Source organism: Lethenteron reissneri, chromosome 3 (assembly GCF_015708825.2).
Source record: "Lethenteron reissneri isolate LAM-NWPU_2019-01 chromosome 3, ASM1570882v1, whole genome shotgun sequence".
Taxonomy (NCBI): domain Eukaryota; kingdom Metazoa; phylum Chordata; class Hyperoartia; order Petromyzontiformes; family Petromyzontidae; genus Lethenteron; species Lethenteron reissneri.
In genome coordinates this window covers 11,388,241-11,402,514 of record NC_083781.1, presented here as the reverse complement: position 1 = coordinate 11,402,514, position 14,274 = coordinate 11,388,241, and positions in this window count along the sequence as shown.

The window sequence follows — 14,274 nt, the reverse complement described above, 5'->3', positions numbered from 1 at the left end:
TTTTTATTTGCATTATGACTGCAGGTATGTAGTTTATGCAAACATGACTCCTTGTAAAAAACGGTGTCAGTTTTTTGGCAGATAAAAGGGTAAAAAAACAATTATCATATTTTTACTGGCAAATTAGGTTCCAATGGTGAGTCGCAGATTCACGTCTCTCTCACGCGCGTGACACTTACAGAGTCGAGGCAGGCGGTGGCGGTACAATCCAGAGTTTGTGGGGACCACCGTTTGGATTGTGTACCAAATGTTGCGGGCGTACACCGCTGGGGTTCACCGTGTCCGCCGAAGGATTTTGCCTCCAGCTACATGCAGGACCACCCCCACCCCCCCTCCCCTCATTAGCGTTCGACTTCAGAGGCCACACTTTGCTGATGAATGGCTCGCAGAGGTCAACACCATCAGCGTCAGTTTTGATGAATCCATTTGCTGGATGAAGACCTCCCCCGGCCACTGTCCTTGCGATAGATATGACCCACCTAGCCGCCTGCTGCACACGAGTTGACCCCATCGCTCCGTCTTCCACGGGGAGGTCCTCTCTCGCCTGGTACACAGGACCGCGTGGGTTCAATCTCGACCCTGACGCCTCCTGTATGCATGTAGTTTGCGTGTATTTTTCTCCGGGTCCTCCGGTTTTTCATTCCACGTTTGGAAACACGCGTTTATGAGTATTTGGCTGCTGTACATTTCCACGTGATAAGCCACTTAGTTGAGCTTTCATTTGTGGCCAGGTCGCTTCTGAAAAAGAGCTGTACATACTCTTGGGTTTTTTCGGTAAAGTCACGTGGAATGGAAATAATAAAATAATAAAAACAAAACATTATAAAATAATTCTCACGACGTTTCGGCTACAAGGCGCTTTCCTTCTCCCTCCAACCCAGCTTAAATATACGCTCCAAGCTTGGTGGTGTTTCATTCTTCACCTGAGGACGGCTGCTTGCATTGTAGCCGAAACGTCGTGAGAATTATTTTATTGTGTTTTTATTTATTTTAATTTTATTATTTCCCTTCTACGTGACTTTACCGAAAGAACGAAAGCTTTAAATCGAAATTTAGAGACTTATCAGACATTTAATGCAACGCACGAGCTTTAAATTAATGTATTTCATGAATATTAAAACGCGAGTCGTAACAATGTTTGTTCAAGGCTATCGAGTCTTCGGGAGATTCAACGTTGCACCGAGTACACAACGTGGAGAATGGAGGCCGTTCGTACGTCAAGCGTACGTGTGTGTGCACGTGTGTTTGTACACGTGGTGTGTGTACACGTGTGTGTGTGTACACGTGAGTGTGTGTGTACACGTCTGTGTGTACACAGTTGTGGAGAGAGTGGAGAGTTTCCCATACCTGGGCAGTGTGCTTATGACCGGCTCCAGTTTAACAGCAGAGGTCGCACTCCGAATCAGTCGAGCGGCATTATCTTTTCATCGGTTGCGTAACGCTGTGTGGATGCTACCTGGTCTGTCGCTCCGCACGAAGCTTCAGGTCTTCTCGGCCACGGTCATTCCCTCCCTTCTCTACGCTTGCAAATCGTGGACCCCCCTAATGGAGCATCTTCGCCGGTTAGAAACATTTAGGCTGGCCTGCCTACAATCCATCCTGGGCTTAACCAGGCTGGATTGTGTGAGAAGCTCACAAATCCTTGAAAGATCTGGGCAAAGTCCCATCGGTGAGCTCCTCCGGCAGGCAAGGCTGCGTTGGCTGGGTCATGTAGCCCGCATGCCCGGCCACCGCATGCCTAAACAGCTTTTGTTCGGCCGGATCGAGGGGGCTAAACGGGCGCGGCACGAGCTAGAGAAGAGATGGATGATGTAGTACGGGAGGACGTGGAGCTGAGTGGACTTGCCGATGACTGGTACCAGTGGTGCCAAGATCGGCCTCTGTGGAGGAGGCTCGTGAAGGACGCGACTGGGCAGTTGGAGGCAGTCGCCCTCTAACAACAACGGAGGGCGGAGGAGCGACGCTCACAACAACGAGCGGAGCGTCGGGTGGCTAAAGCACAGCAAGTTGGTACAGTAGGGGACACAGGTGGTGCATCAGCCAGTCATCTCGGTCATCTCAGTCAGTCGACCCGTGGCACCTGGGTCTGCCCCGTGACCTCCTGCCAGCGGGCGTTCGACACTTCACGTGGCCTCAAGGTGCACATGACCTGGCACAAGCGTCGTGGTGACGTCACCGCCACTTCGTGGCGAATGGCGGTTGTTGTTGTTGTGTACACGTGTGTCTGTGTACACGTGTGTATGCGCACGTGTGTGTGTACACGTGTGTACACGTCTTTGTCTTTGTGTGTAGTGTAGCGGTTAGCGCACTGCGCTACGAAGCTGGCGACCCGTGTTCAATTCCCGTTCACAGCCAACACCAGTGACAACTATCCGAACCGGTCCTGGGCCTCCCCTAGGTCGACTCAGCCTCAAATTAGTACCTGGTGCGGTGTGTAAACATCGCCACTGGGGAGACAAAGGCGGCTGTGCCATACACTGATACACACAGGGACATGGAAGACACATACGCAGAGAGACACACACACAGACACACACAGATACACACATACACTGATACATATACGGAGAGACACACACAGACACGGACACACACAGAGACACACAGAGAGACACAGGCAGGACACACGGACACGGAGACACACGCAGAGACACAGACAGACACTGACACACACACTGACACACACAGACACACACACGGACACACACAGAGAACACATGCAGGGACACACACAGACACTGACACACAGACACACACACTGACACACACACTGACACACACACGGACACACAAGAGCCGTCCAGCACAATCGCGACCGCCTACGCAGGCGTCGTAGTTTTTGTGCGGTTCGCGATTCCACAAAGCGACGTTGCAACTATCGCCGGTGACAAACGCGTGCGGCAATTGCCCCAAAATTGCCGGCGTGCATCACGGTTTTATTTTAGCCAGCGCCTGTCCCCCCCCCCCCCTCCCCCCCCCCTGTGGACTACTCGGATTAAAATGAAGACTTTCTGTCTCTGCGCGCCGCCAGCCCAGGGAACGTCGCGTGAACGCGCGGAGACCCACGGCTCGGACCCCCCCCCCCTCGCCAAACAGGGCCCCGCACGGCAACTCTGCGCCACCCTCCGATGTGTCCCACCCTCGGGGTGCCTGGCGAGAAAGTCGGCGCCAAAGGGGGACACGAAGGCGGTCCGGGGGGTCGTGGTGCTGGTCGAAATCGCGCTCTCGTGCGCGCGGTTCGAGTCTTGCGATGGGCGCTCGCTGCTCACAGCTCTCGTGCCAACCTCCGTCCCACCACTCACCGATTGCCTGCTAGAAGGCTGCTGCCACTTTAAGATGTTTTCTTGTTCATGTTTTTTTAATTGTTGCGGCGGTTGCACCCGAGTCAAGAGGCGAATGACTCACAGGGCCTATATAAACTTAATTTGGAGCTTTCGTGACTGCAGGAATTATTCTTTGGTTCTTTCGGTAAAGTCACGTTAATTAAATTTAATTATTTTATCTTCATACGTGACTTTACCTAAAGAACCAAAGAATAGGGCCTATATACCTAATAAATGAACTGAAATGAAAAAAAAGACGCGGCCGATCTGCGTCTTTGCGTGCGAAGTGAACGGGGAGCGAGCTCGCGTGAGAATCACCGTCCGTGGATGACGGTGGTGCAACGTGGGATCTGAACCTGCTGTGGAGCTCTCCTCTAGGTTAACTCAGACGAAGACGAGCAGCCATTGGTGGTGGTGATGATTGCTGTGGTCTGTGGTCGTGCAGCGGTCAGCGCGCTGCGCTACGAACCCGGCGGCCCGGGTTAAATTCCCGCTCACGGCGAGCGCCGGTGACGATTATATGAATCGGTTCTGGGCCTCCCCTGGGTCGACTCAGCCTCAAAATTGAGTACCTGGTGCGGTGTGTAAACATCGCCACTGGGGAGACAAAGGCGGCCGGCCGTAGTGCTGGACACTCAGCCGCTCGTGTGCCGTGCCGGCCTTCGTAGGTGCTGGCTAACAGCACTTGCCTCAACAGTCGGTTAAGGCTACACGGGGGATCTTTATCTTTGATGGTGCTTGTGGTGGTGGTAATGGTGGTTGTGATGGTGGTTGTGATGGTGAGACACACAAAGACAAAGACATCCCCCGTGTAGCCTGCAAACAGAGTTTGATAGCGAGTGCTGTTTGGGAGTGCCTATTAAGGCGCAAGAGCACGTGACTTGGCGAGCGCCATTCCCGGTCGCCTTTGTCTCCCCAGCGTCGATGTTTAAACAAGGCATCAGCCACTCATTTATGGCTGAGTCGACCTAGGAGAGACGCAGGATCGAGCTGGGTACGCCTCGTTCGTAGCCCCAGCGCGCTAACCACTGCGCCACCGCTCACCACATCCGACGAAACTACGACAAATACAAAGATCCCCCGTATAGCCTTCAGGTACTTTTGGGGCAAGTTCAGTGTCGCGAGCACCTATGAAGACCGGCACGAAATACGCCGGTAATTCCCTTACAACTGTGAACTTTCCACGTGTTGCTTATATCTAACATAAGAAAATAGAAGAAGAAAACAAAAGACTCCAGCATCGTTGAGAAAGAAAAAAACCTTTTCATTTTCTCTTCATGTTTTTTTTTTATTCACACAACATGAAAACACCAAAATGGCTGTCGGCAAAAGCACTTGTAGGTGGTGGCGTTTAACGAAAGGCGATCGCAAAGTCTCCGGCCTGACACACGAGGCGCCAGTGGTGGCAAGTGTGGCCATCTCGTCGAGTTAGACAAAAAAAGACTAAAATAAAGTTACAAGAAAGATTTGAACCGAATGCCGTAGTGGCAATTAGAGATGTCAATTCTTCAGGAAGTTGAGTGGAATTGGCCAAACGTCCCAGATTTTCTGGATCATCGTGATACCGGAGACGCGGGGAGAGCCCAGTCGTGTAAATAATATCCTTCGTTGTTCTTGGTTGCGTGAGTTACTGAAAAAATAAAGAAAATAACAGCCGGACGAATCTGAATGAAACTGAGCTTGTGAATACATTTGCAAAAGGTAATCCACGAATTCAAACAAACGTGAGGATCAGAGCCGGCCCAGCCACTAATCGCGACCCTTGCAATTGCAAAGGGCCCCGTGGCCAGCAGAAGGCCCCCCTAGAGTCACTGCTAGCTCTGTGGGTGAAAAAAAAATCATATATCAAAGGGGCCTCCAACCAAATTTTGCTTAGGGCCCCCAAAGGTCTAGGGCCGGCTTTGGTGAGGATACATGCGCAGGAGCCTGGGGAGAAAATTGGAGGAACCATCTGCTTTAATCGGGAGTAACGTAACGAGATAACACGCGAGGAAAATCTTGGACAAAACGCAGCGCTCGATCTTGACCTGGCTGCCACGTGCCCTCATCACGCCTCCCACAATTGGACCAAACGTCACACGTGATGTCATTTTTGCCTGTGACGTCGTCCGATTATGACGTCGTCAGTTGACGTCATAACCAAATTGGATTGAGAGGCGAGGCAAAGGCAATCCAAGTGGACCCGGACCGACAGAGCCTCCCACAGTTGGCCAAACGTCACACGTGATGTCATTTTGCCGTGTGACGTATCGTCCGATTATGACGTCGTCAGTTGACGTCATAACCAAATTGGGTTTGAAGGTCATCCAACTGGACCCGGACCTACAGAGCCCCGGGCAAGTGATGGCCATCGGTGAGCATCAGCGGACCGCGTGGAGGGGATCAGCGGTGGCCGATGTGACGCGGTGCACCGCTACCAACGAGCTGGTGCGTCGCGACAGATGATGTCTTTTCGGGTGTTTACCCCTTTCAAACTGGTACAAAACTGACACCTTTATACAAGGCATCATGTTTGCAATAACCACAACACAAGCAGTCCACTCTCGTTGAGTTTATCAACTCGTGACGAGGTCGCTTCTGAACTAAAAGTTACGTAGCTCATTGGGTCATTACCTGGTCAAATAAAACAAAACGTTTCATACTCTTTTAGTTCTTTCGGTAATAGTCACGTGGGTATAAAATAAAATTAAATTTAAAATAATCTATTTAAATAAAATAAAGAAATAAAAATAAATTAAAATAAATAAATACAGCATAAATGGGAAACTAAAAAAAATTAATACCCATAAATAAATAAAAATAAATTACAATTACATAAATTTATATAAAAATAAATAGAAAATAAATCAATTAAAATAAAAAATCTGAATCAAAATAATCATATCACGACATTTCGGAAGCAACACAGCAAGAAATAGTGTCTCGCTGTGGCCTGTCCCACCTGATGACGGACGCTTGTGTTGCTTCCGAAACGTCGTGATTTAATTTATTAGATTCTGTTTTTTATTGTAATTTTCTACCTACGTGACTTTACCGAAAGAACTAAAGAGTATGGATCATTGCAGTCACTAAAAACTTAAGATCTCGGTACAAAAAGCTTCGTTTAAGTGCCGCTTTTTGAGCAACGAACGGCAGTTGTGAGCTCGCGTCCTGTACGAGTTGGAATGGTGCGATGGTGATGATGATGGTGGTGTCGACTGGGTCACGAATCCCGCCCTCCCAAGCTATAATCCCCAAAAGTCGCGCGCAAAACGCCAGTGACGACTATCTGAAACGACTACACCGCTCCTACCCAACACGCAGTGACCAGCGTGGTGAAGTATGTGTCAACAAACCGACCCTGACCCCCCTGCCGCCCCGCTCCCCCAATAAACCGACACGGAGTGGTCGCAGCAGTTGCTTGTCAAAGGGCCTGAATATTAGAATTGTGGTTATATTCTTACATAATTGCCAAGTTTAATGCATTGCCTATGCCAGTGCATTTTGTTTATAACCAAGGCAACGCCCATTGAGACTGAAGATATTTTTGTAATGGGAGCCCGGGGTAATGTTAAAGGGAGAAATATCCAAAGATATGGTAGCGCAATATAAATTTGTGAATTCCCAGATTAGTTTATTCCAGGATCTGCCTAGCAACGCATTTGGAAACATCCACGCGTTTAAATTCCCACTTGAGTCGGTTGGAGGGGGAGGGGGGGGCGGCGGGGATTGAGGGGAGCGGTGGGCGCATCGGTTAGCGCACTGCACTGTGACACTGGGTAAAGATCCGAGTGTTGATTACCGGGCCACGGCTAACAACCAGTGGCGAGTGATATTTGTAAACCGGTCCTGGTCGCACTGTGACCCACCAGCACTGATCAGAGTGGTGAATTATGGTCGATCAATACCCACGACCGAACCGGTTATGGGGAAGGCCTTCATCCAGCAGTGGATTGACAAAAAGACTGTAAATCAATATTGACATAATTATTCCGCATCGAAGACACCTTATATTTTACCAGAGTGTTGGCGCAAGTGCTGTTAGCGAGTAGCAGCTATGAAGGCCGGCACGGCGCACGAGGGCGCGTGGGTGGCCAGCACCACGCCCGGACGCCTTTGTCTCCCCAGTGGCGATGTTTACACACCGCACCAGACACTCCATTGAGGCTGAGCCGACCTGTGGTTCAGCTGATCGTCACTGGTGTTGATGGGCGTGAGCGGAAATCGAACTCGGGTGCGTAGCGCAGCTCGCTAACCGCCGCACTACCGCTCACTACTGGATCTAAACACAGCAATACCCCGGTTTACGTCTGGGATGCGTTCGCGAAAGGTGCGACGACGAATATCGAAACGACGCAATTCAAAGCAACTTACGGGGTATGGGTTAGCAGGCGAAGGCTGAGAGGCGACGGATAACGAGAAAGGACGGACGATGCTGTCAGCGGCGTAAGTGTGGGTTTGAGGTGACGCAAATCACGTGGTCGTGTTCATCAAGCGATGACGTATTTGCGGAACGACGTCAAAGGGGGGAGACGTAAATCGGTGTATTGCTGTACACACAGATACACACACGCACTCTCAGGGCTCAGCAGCTGGTCATTATGAATGTCAAGTGCTTTGTGGATAAGTGTGTCTGCTAATGACGAGTGGGCACGGACCTCACCACAGTTCTCTCTGAAAGAAAGAAAACAAATGAAGCGCCTTTGCAACAAAAAAATGCTATCGTTCATCGAAAAAAGGTTTCCAAAAAGTACAATGCTCAAGATACGCGCATTTATGAACGAGTACGTAATTAAATGTTTCCATTCAAACCAATACGTATTACACGAAAAAACTACGATTATGTCGATATGATTATATAGAAATTAGGCGAGGGCGGTTCAAAGTTAACCTGTAACTGTTTGTTGTTGTTCGCTCTGCGTCGTCGCAAAGGAATGGCGGATCGCTTCTGAACGACAGGCGGTCTGTCAGCGGACGCCCTTTGTGACGTCACGTAGCTCTGGCGACAACAAAACAACAAAAACCGGCCTGGGTATTTACAAAATGGCGGCGGTGGCGGCAGAAACCTCGTGGCGTGTGCTGTGTGACTCAGCGGCGTTGTTTAACGAAGTTGGCTTCTGGCAAAAACTTTAATAATCGTAATGTCAAAACGGCTGTGTTCAGTTCGATGTTAATGTTGACAAGGTCTGTTTGAGTCACACAAAGAAGTGTTTTTTAAAATCCTTTATATTAAGTTCGCTTGCTTGCTTAGGACCGTGCAAATCTTTCGGTCGTTTTTTAACCCACTTCCCGAGATCCAATCGAGCTGACATTTTCCACACAGACTCGTTGTGCGTGACAATTAATGTTCGTGAAAATTTTTTTCCAAAATTTTACACTTTTTAGGACAAAAATATTATATTTAATTGCCAATTGCTTAATGGTGCAATGCAATCATCTGACCCATAGGTGGCAGCCATCTCAAGCCAGAGGACGAGAGGACTCTAGCCGCCACGCATATAAAGGATTTAGAGTGAAAAACTTTGTTTTTACTGGTTATACTTATTATGGACGCGTTGTTTGGTTAAATAAATAAAAATGTTACGCGAATGTAAAAGCAGATTGCCCTGGAACTGCGAAATAACTTCTTCGCTGCTGGCATTAAGGCATTACGACACCGATAAGACAAATGCATACCAGTAGCAAGAGGGCAGATTGAACACGGAGTTAAGTTTCAGGCGATGGACTTATAGGAATTGCCTCGGACAAACAGGTACATCTTAACCTTGAACCACGATCATATATATTCACCTGGAGCCGATTAGGGGACATACAACTAACACTTGTTGACGTTGTCGTCAAGGAAGCTACAGTATTTGGCACCGCCAAAGCGTTATTGAGACAGATCCGCTCGAACGACTATCCATAAAATCCGAACATCGTCACCTGCCACTTAAACGTGGTTCCTACTGCAGTATTTTTACACTCCCATCCTTCATCCTCTGAAAGTTCCAGCTTAAAATGAAGCTTCAGTGGGGGCAGTCAACAGCGGCCAATAATGTGTATGTAGTAGCCCCCGCCAAAGCAATTTTGAATTCATATTCTTAGGTTTTTTTCGGTAAAGTCACGTAGGTAAAAAATTCATCAAGTAAAATAAAAATATAAGAAAAATATTTATTTAAAAATTAAAATTAATAAAAGTAAAATAAAAATAAAATAAAAATTATGTTATTTAATTAAAATTATTATAAATTAAAATTAATAAAAGTAAAATAAAAATAAAAGTCTTTTATTTTTATTTTACTTTTATTAATTTTAAATGTTTTACCTACGAGACTTTACCGAAAAAAACCCTAAGAATATGAATCCTTGCAGTCACGAAAGCTTCAAATCTAGAATCAATTTTGAATTGCCAGCAATGGCTCAGGGCTGTAAACGGTAGATGAGCACCAATGTCTCAATTATCGTTTGAGCAGAACATTTTGGAAGTCTGAAATTATTGGGAAGGTCTGCCACAGTCGTTATGCAGACGGTCTATAACTACTTAAACAATTACCCTTAATTCCTGAGTACACCAAATGGCAAAAAGGTGGATACCTTGAAATTCCTTGTTGACGATGCCTTCTAGATAATTGCTTGGCCTCATCCTTCATTCGTGGGTCCATCAGTTCCAAACCACATGGCAACGTTGGGCCACCGTTCGTCCGACGGTTAACACCACATGGCAACGTTGGGCCACCGTTCGTCCGACGGTTTACACCACATGCAACGTTGAGCCAACGTCAGTCCATGAGTTCCAAACCACGTGTCATCGTTGCGATAAGGCCGGCGGCCAAGACGTCTTGGAAAGAGTTGTGAGGAGCCACTCTTTGACCCCCTTCACGCCGCAAGCGACCTGCCTGCCGAACGAATGCGGAGTAACCTGTTCATACTTGCCGGGGTGGGACAGAAGCGGTGGGTAGTGGGGGGGGGTAGATTGACGATACCGGAACCGATGTTTCAACCGCTGCGCTGACCGTCAACACCGCGGTAAGAGATTTTTTTATATTTTATTTTGACACCGTTTTAAGAAAAGAAACAAAAACAAAAAATAACCCCCCCCCCCCCATAGGACATTTTAAGCTGGAGATTTTTGCAAAACATTTTGTTTGTTTTGTTCCAACAGTAGAGTAATCAATGACACTAAAGTAAATCCGTGTACGTATATATATACTTTAAAATATACAACTGACAAGAACGTATGCATGAATATATTACAGTATATGTTGTGGCGACAAGTGTTGATGGTACTTCACACGCGTAATTAAATATACTGTGTTCACGTAAAACCGATCAGCAGGGCAGACATCGGCTATAGCAAAAAGAGGCAACGAATTCTAATCCACTTTCAAGGAAATCGGCCAGCGGGTATTGGACGTGGTCTGTCACCCAAGTTTCACCCTTTCGGCAATCCGAATCGCTGTCGAGGTTATTTCACCATACCGTTCGTCACTGCGAGTGAGGGGAGAATGAGGCAGTAATCCAGAGACGTGGAAGGAGCGTGGGGGGGGGGGGTCCATAGAAGGACGGTCATGTACAGCACAACAATTGACCCTTGCTACACCACTGCGCTCTGCAGACAACGTGGAGCCGCAGCCTATAACACCTGTTCGGCGCACGCTGGTCGACCATGGAAGCGCTTTCCAGGCGAAGAGCCCGCTTCGCTATCGAGACGCAGAATTCCACATGGACTTGGTCGTGGGGCCGTGCCCAGGTGCTGGGTGACCGCGTGTAGACAACGCGTGGATGGTATTGAAGACATCTACACCGTCCCACTAGATGGCGATGTGGTTTAGGGTCATCGGAAGTAGCCGAGTTAAAATCATCCTAGTCGGGGGAGACCGAGGTCCCCTAAAGGGGCCGTCCATAAATGACGTCACGCGACCTTGGACGATTTTTTACCACCCCCCACCCCTTCGTCACACGGCGTCACAAAAAGTCAGACCCCCCCCCCTCCTCAAGTATGACGTCACAAATCTTAAATCGCTTTAAACTATTGTCATTGTAGTGCGTATTTAATGTGACGCTGCACTCTGATGTTGTAGGTGAAACATTAAAAGTATATTTAATTAAGTAGAACGTGTTGTCTATATTTTTTAAGTTGCGCATTTTTACGTGACGTCACATTTTTCACCCCCCCCCCTCCTCGTCACACATGGTCACAAATGTCTGAACCCCCTCCCCTCCTATGTGCGTGACGTTATTTATGGACGGCCCCTAATGACGGTCGGCGAGGAGATGTTATCTCCATCGCCTGCAATTCAAGAGGTCGTAGGTTCGATATTTATTTAAAGTTGCGCATTTTGATGTGACGTCACATTTCTCAACCCCCCCCCCCTCGTCACACATCGTCACAAATGTCTGACCCCCCCCCCCTATGTGCGTGACGTCATTTATGGACGGCCACTAATCGCTGCCGTGTTATTCCCCCACCGCTCGCGGACGTGATACGGGATATTCGATTTTATTAAGAATGTTGTGTTCTGAATGTGAAGTGTTGTAGTGGGGTTCTTCATCCATAAGGCCACGCACGAACAGGTAGGTTGTGCCTCTGGGTGCCAAGTAACGGGTGTACTTTAGTTCCGCTTATGCAGTATTTAGGCGCCGTTGTGAATAATGGAAGGGTCTTTCAAAATTAATTATTTATTGAATGATTTCTTTTCAACGGGGTTTTTTTTTCCTCCAAAAATATACCAACTGCACCGCAACCCCCCCCCCCCCCCCCCACATTCCAACATTGGGTCAACGTGGGTCCATTAGCTCCAAACCAAATGCCGTTCCGGCCTTCATAGGTTGCCATTCGCTAACAGCACTTGCCCCAACAGTCTATTAAGGCTATATATACGGGGGGGGGGATCTTTGTCTTTGTTATTCACCGAAATATGGGGAGCGGTAGTGTAGGGGTTAGCGCGCTTCGCTACGGACCAGGCAACCCGAGTTCGATTCCCAGGCACGACCGGTGACGATTATCTGCCACTTGGGGAGACAAAGGCGGCCGGGCGTGGGTCTGGCCACGCACCCCCTCGTGTGCCATTCCGGTCTTCATAGGTTGCTACTCTTTCGATTTAAAGCTTTCGTGACTGCAGGGATTCATTCTTGGTTCTTTCGGTAAAGTCACGTAGAAGGGAAATAATAAATTAATAAAAATAAAACATAATAAATAATTCTCACGACGTTTCGGCCACAACGCAAGCAGCCGTCCTCAGGTGAAGAACAGGTCTGTCGGAAAGACAGCGTTTGAATGAACACCACCAGGCTTGGCAGCGTATATTTAAGCTGGGTTGGAGGGGGAAGAGCGCCTTGACAAAGACATTTGCATATCAAGAGGAATTTAGCATATTTATGGGAAATGCAGATATGGGATTAGTCACTACTTGTGGAATGCGTAGGAGGTGGGCGGGGGGTTTCAAAGTCATATTATGCCCGTGCATTATGCAGGATTAGCAGCATCAAAGGGAGGGAGTAGGGTTAGCATTAATAAAGGGAAGGAATGTTAATGGTATATAGCTGCAGCAACTAAACCACCACGTAATTTTATTTTATTATTTTATTATTTCCCTTCTACGTGACTTTACCGAAAGAACCAAGAAGAGGTTGCTACTCGCTAACAGCACTTGCCCCAACAGTCTGTTGAGGCTACACGGGGGATCTTTGTATAAATGATAGTACTGCACGTGCATTCGGTGTGTGCGTGTGTTCAGAAGCTGATGAAATGCCTCGCACTGCTGCTGTGAAGGATTCTTTAATATTCCCATCGTCAATTCATTACCGAGGTCAGATCATTGTGCCGAGCGATGCATGTCCATGATACCCTCCCAGTCGAATATGATCGCTATGGGGAGTGGTTAGGGGCCGTCCATAAATGACGTCACGCGATTTGTACGATTTTGACCCCCCCCCCTTCGTCACACGCGTCACAAAAAGTCCCCCCTCAAATATGACGTCATAAAGCTCTGCCCCCCAAAAATAAAACATGCTTCAAATCGCTTTTAAAATATTGTCATTGTAGTGCGTATTTAATGTGGCGCTGCACTCTAATGTTGTAGGAGAAAACTTTTATTTAAAAGTATATTTAATTAAGTAGAACGTGTTGTCTATATTTATTTAAATTTGCGCATTTTGATGTGACGTCACATTTCTCAACCCCCCCCCCTCGTCACACATCGTCACAAATGTCTGACCCCCCCCCCCCCTAGGTGCGTGACGTCATTTATGTACGGCCCCTTAACACAACAGGTACCTCTTTGTGAAAATGAAGACAAAAAAACACCAGCGGTCATTCTTTTGAAGGTCTTCGAAACCTCCCTCTCCTCCCGCTCCCGTCATAGGAATGTGGAATTTCCACCACTTGCTCAAGCAGTGGAAGCAGATGATCGCTGCTACCGAATTACAGCAGGGTGACACAGTAAAACTTGAATCCTATGACCATTAAAAGTACTGTAATAGTATGCACGTACAAATGTAACATTTTAACAAACTACCTTCACATTACAATACTGTAATATATTTAAAGTTTATATATAATATATGGCACTTATTATTCGTTTGAGATACGACTGTCAAAAAGTATTTTTTGTTTGTAAACAGGATATTAACAGTACTCACAGACTCACACGTATGACTTGTTTATATGCATTTTGCCCTCCCCCCCCCCCGGCCATAGCAATGTGGAATTTCCACCACTGGTTCAGGACCCCCAACTCGTTCGACTCTTGATCAGCGGTGTAAATAGTAAGCATCCCTCCAAAAAAGTATTCCGTAAAATATCGGCACTCCAAGTCCATTTCTCGTGCTGCTTCGGCGGTGGGGAGGGCATGATTATAACTCAATAATAAATTGCCTTTTTTTAAAACACTGTGCTTGAATGTAGCGACCTCTAGTGGCTGCGTGGGTCACGTTAATCAATTTACATAAAAACGAATGCGAACGAAACACTTTTGAGTCTGGTTCAGTG